Genomic DNA, 5860 nt, shown 5'->3' with positions numbered 1-5860 from the left:
CCATTGACTGAAAATTTGTGTGTAAATGAAGCTGAAAATCGTTGATAAATGTATCTGTGTACCTGAATTTCTGAAACAACAAATATAACTGTTGATAGCAACTATAGAAAAATAATACTTTCAACCAAGACCTCTCTATTTACATGAAAAAACATGTGCCTTATTTTAGGGAGCTGGTGCTGAAGGGGAAGAGAGCTATGTCCAAGAGAACTTTTCTGTCGATAATCATGAAGATTCAGAGGGATTGTTGCATGCTGATGATGTGATGCAAGATGATTCAGATGATGGAGATGTTTCATCACAGCCACTATCGCCCTATGTTGGCATGGTGTTTGACACATTTGAGGATGCCCAGAAATTCTACAATGAGTATGCCTTCAACTTGGGATTTGGCACACATATATCTTCTACAAAGTACAGCCAAAAGAGAGGACAGAAGCAAGAGGATGCAATAATGATCAAGAGGGTCTTTGGGTGTGTGCACGCTAGAAAGCCCGATAAACCGGAAACAAGTAGCACCTCAGAGAGCATTGCAACAGACACAAGCAACTCCAGCAGGCGCCCTGGTGCTGAAATGGATGTGACAAGAACGCGTCAGAAAAACAGGATTCTCCGTCATGATTGTAAGGCACACATGATTGTTGGGATTAGGGAGGGGAGATTGACAGTCACTTGCTTTGTTGCAGAGCATACACATCCACTGATGCAACAACCAGAGCGTGTTAGATACTACCGCTCGCACCGCAAAATACCTGCTGAAGATTATGAACTCTTGTTGACGTTGCATGATATTAACCTGTCAAATTCAGATTGCATGAGTTTCCTTGGTAGGATACATGGAGGTGACCCTAGGATACTGCCGTACGTGAAGAGGGATGTTGCGAATGAATGTGCAAAGCTTCGGGAAGCGATAACACAACAGGACATGGATATGACAGTGAAGTACTTTGAGAGGAGGAAGGTCGAGAATCCAGAGTTTTTCTTTGCGAAGCAAAAAGATCCTGCAACGAACTATGTCACTGCATTGTTTTGGGTTGATGGGAGGACAAGGGCGTTGTACCCGAAATATAAAGATTGCGTGTTCTTTGACACAACTTTCTGCACTAACAGATACAACATGCTCTTTGGTCCTATAGTTGGTATCAACAATCACCTCCAAACCATTTCACTCGGGTGTGCTTTGTTGCCGGATGAGACTATTGAAACGTTCAAGTGGGTCTTTGAGTAATGGATGGTTGCAATGGACAATGAGCATCCAAAGAACATAATGACTGACCAGGACCAAGCAATGGCAACAGCTATAGAGCAGGTGCTCCCAAATACTTGCCATAGATGTTGCAAGTTTCATGTGTTTGGCAACGCGCGTTCTAAGTTGGGGAGGCTGCTTAGAGATGAGGCGTTTGCAGATCTGTTTTACACTTGTATTAACAACTCTGAAACGGTTGAAGAATTTGAGGAAACATGGCAGCACATGTTGGAGTGTTTCGAAGTTGCTGAAAACAAACACTTGAAGAACATGTGGTGAACAAGACATACGTGGGCTCCGGCGTACTTCAAGAACAATTCTTCCCGTTCACAAGCACGACAGGCAGGTCCGAGGGGCTGAACTCATATTTCAAGACAATGATTCGTCCAGATGATTCTGTATGGAGGTTTGTGCAACAGTATGAACTGTGCCAGGAAACTGTGCTTGATCGTGAGGACAATGCTGGGTTCACTGGTGAAACGACGGCTCCTCCACTATACTCTCGGTAGGCCAACTTCACTATACCAAAGCAAAAAATCCAAAAAATATGTTTTTTCATGATTTGTTTTGAGAACTTTGCTTCCTTTTGTGATGTTGCAGATACAATATTGAGCGCCAAGCTGCTGATTACTACACACGCAACGTCTTTGGCAAGTTTCAGAAACAAGCGACTGCGTCTACGGGCTACATTATCAACCAAGAGGCTGAGTACCAAGGGCGAGGCCTCATGTTCAATCTAACATCAAGCTTATATGAGAACCCAAAGCTCTTCTCTGTGCGTGTTATGATGGATGAAGGGGTGTTCCAATGTAGTTGCCACTACTTTGAGATGAATGGCCTGGTTTGCGCCCACATAATAAGGGTGATAGTGCACCTCAATATGCAAGTTATTCCACAACAATACTTGTTGGAAAGGTGGTCCGAAGCAACAACAACAAGCATGGCCAGAACTAGGCGATTGCTGGAATTTGGGCACCCCTCGACAAACACGCTCAAATACAACTCCTTGTGCCGAAGGTTGACATGGCTCGCCTCTGATGCATGTTGCAATGATGATGCATACAAGATATTAGATGAAGCAATAAAAGTTCTTGAGCCTGCTATAGCAGCGGCGAAAAGAGGGATACTGCCAGAACAACAAGCAACGCAACACAGTGAACCCCCAACGCAACCTGCTGCTGCAACGGGAGCGTTGAGTGATGGCTTACCACAGCCTCAAAGCACAGAGATGCTACGAAACCCAGCACGTGTCCCAAAGAAAGGCCGACCAACTGAAAGAGAGAAGAGGAAGAAGACTCTGGTGGAGCAGCTAGATGATAAGCAGAAGAAGAAGTCAAAACAAGAAGAGAAGAAGCCAATGCCAGCAGTGAAGCCAAAATCTGAAAAAAGAAGTATTCGCTGCAACTTCTGCAAAGAAGAAGGTCACAACGTGCAGACGTGTGGACCCCTAAAAGCTACAACAAAGGCGGCAACAACACCGCCTACATGTCAATTCTGCTCCGAGGTGGGGCATACTGTACCAACTTGTGCATACTGGAGAGCCATGATGACAAATGATCCAAGAAATGCCCAAGCAACGCAACTCAACCTCTAGGAAGAAAAAAATGAGAGAAAAGACTTGGGAAAGTTCTTGGTCCTGTTGAAGGATGTTTTGCATTTTCTTTTCAGACTCACTACATGTGCTTGAGCAAAAAACATACATAAATACTCTTTTTTGCAACCTTGATGATGTATTCAGGTTCTATTCCAATTTGAGACATACAAAAAGATAGCTCACATTTTTGTTACAAGATATGTTATGTGTGTCCTGGATTTGAGACATACAAGGTATCTCACACTTTGTGTCGTAGTTTTGAGGTCTTTGCCATATTTCCAGTAATGCTTTGTTTCGTGAATGTACCATTTGCATATACATGAATGTACCATTTGTCTCAAGTTGCGACATCATGTTTCCGGTGCTTGCAAAAAAGCTATTGTATACATGGATGCTTCTACATGGCATGTGTTGTTATGGGTAGGACACCTTATTTCAGAAAATCAATAATAAAAAAATGCAACATGGATAGTTCACATATCTGCATGGATAGTTCAGAAACACTAGTCATTTTCATTCATCTCTGCATCAGCATGATAGCACTCAAGTTCACATTGACAGCACAACATGGGTGATGCTCCAGTATTTCAAAATAAAAAAGAGGAAAAAAGGGACATGCCCCAGCATGATACATGCTCCAGCTTGGGTTCCACAAAAGATAAAGTAGATGGTTAACAGCATCTTGCTGTTTCTAGTTACACAAAAATGATGTAGCGCATACATTTGTCTACAAAAAAGCAGTCTAAAACTATCTAGGAAACACTTTGCTCCGATTGACATCTTCTACGAGCTACTCAACAGTTTCTGAAACTCTTCGGCTGAGTTGAGTGTGTTTTGAGGGTGCTTAAAAAGCTTCGCTGCAACAAATGATCGGAATTTGAGCAACGACCTCGTGTCCTGGGCATACAACAAGGGAGCTTCATAAGTTAGTTAGGAGAAAAATTGAAAAACGTGATTACCATTAGAAAACTAGCTAAAATGGAAACAACAAGTGCTCCGAAAACAACAAGTTATTTAGCTAGTATTGTTGCATAGCAAAAAGGGAATACCGCGCTGAATGGTCTCATCCCCCTGCCAGTTAGATTCTCCATGTATAGAATAGCAAACAACCCACAATCAAACCTGCCAAAATAAAAAAAAGTCACAAAATACATATAAAATTTGCTCACTTGACAACAAAACATAAAAAAGTTGTGGATGGACACATGAAAAAAAGGAAAATGGTCAGAGAACAATACATTGTTGACTGTTGCGGGTACCCATTCGGGCTGAGACGATCAAACTTGTCAAAGTCAAGTTTCCATGGGTTTTGTTCTCTGACCAAAGTCTTGAAGTTGGCTATCTACAAAATTTGATATTGCAAAAATATGGATTACACAGTTGTATCTTCTATGATTGGTACCACAAACAACAAAATTTATATAGAGAAAAAATGAAAAAAGAGAAAGGAAAGAGGTGTAGCGTCCATACCAGATTGCAACATGGCTTCTCAAGGATGCTGACATAGTCAGGGTCATCACCCCTCGAGTCAAAGACGTTGAATTGTTTGTGCATCAAGTTTGCAACCACAACTGCCCAATGTCCGTCCTTGACAATGGTGAAGAACAACTGCAAAAAAGAAACAAAAAATAACTTCAGAAAAACAGAGCATGTTGCGCTAGGATAGCTTTGATGAAAGAACAAAAAGTTTTTTACTTGACAAGATTTCATGATGTTGTTTCTTTCACAGGCCCTCTCAAGATCTTTGCTGCAAGAACGTGTCTGAAGTGAGCTTGGGTCCATGGCAAGCTTGGACTAATGCAAAGAAGAAGGTATTGGTTAGAAAGATATGGAAGTTGTGGGCAGAAACTCTATTGTGAAAAATAAAAAATGCATAGTTGACTCACGGCTGTATGCGGTGAGAACGCAAACTTCCTAGGTTTGCTTTTGCTATACATTTGCTCGATGTTGAAGCTTTCAACATAAAGTGACATGACCTCATTGTTCAAATGTGCTCGCTTTTTTAGCCCGTTGCTGAAATGCTTGAAAGAAACATCAAACCCACCTATCCTAATGAATGGAGGTCTGCATGTTGCAAAAAAACAGTTGCTCGGTTAGTGGCAAACAAGTGGATGGAACGAACAATTTATCAACACAAAAAGGGCTAAAACACACTTACAAGGGCTCGCCTTCTGGAGGGTCCTTTATGTGGTAATTTGTGCAACAGTATTGCTTGTATATGGCATCATCAGAAGCATTAACTTTGATCTTCTTCATCCTCTTCAGCTTCGGTGCGTTTTCTGGCGATTTTGCAACTCTCTTGTGTGTGGGCTTCTTCGCATCACGTTTTCCCCCTCTGCTCACTTCAATCACCACCTCCTCTCTTGTCTCAGCTACTCCTGCTTCTGCCCCACAATTGAAAAATAAAAAGAAAACGGAAACAAGATGAGAAAAAATAATGGTTTGGAGCATGGAAGTGCTAAGTTTCTGCAAACAAAACAAAACATGGGTTGGAGCACAAAGTAGTTGGGGAGAGATGAGTGCAATAACCTGCAGGGCCTGTCGAAATTGGAGGACGTGTTGCGATGGGAGTCACATCGTAAACTGGCCCAGCTGAGGTAGCCGGAGATTCACCAAACAAAGGGCTCCTCGTACGGATCGACAAGAAGGAGTCCAAATCTGCAACAGAAGTTTTTGCAGGGGATGTACGAACTTGAGGAAACTCCTGAAATAGTAGGTCATCATCACTCCCCGGTTCAAACAATCCAAAAGAAGGTCTGTCTTCAAGCGTGTCTGGCCTCCTCGTCAGATTCACATGTGCGAAGCTTGGGCTGCGAGGAGGTTTAAATTTAGTGCCGTTTACCTTGCTGCTTGAGTCTTCTCCCCTGCCATTGCTCTGATCATTGCCGTTGTTTTGACCTACTTCCACTGCTGGTTGCTTGGGCTGTTGCGGAGATGGTAGAGGGGCAGTGGTTGGTTGCTTGGGCTGTTGCGGAGATGGTAGAGTGGCAGTGGCTGGTTGCTCGGGCTGTTGCGGAGAT

The sequence above is a fragment of the Triticum aestivum genome, chromosome 2A (assembly GCF_018294505.1).
Source record: "Triticum aestivum cultivar Chinese Spring chromosome 2A, IWGSC CS RefSeq v2.1, whole genome shotgun sequence".
Lineage (NCBI taxonomy): Eukaryota > Viridiplantae > Streptophyta > Magnoliopsida > Poales > Poaceae > Triticum > Triticum aestivum.
The sequence above is the reverse complement of the archived record's forward strand: the minus strand, read 5'-3'. Positions refer to the sequence as shown.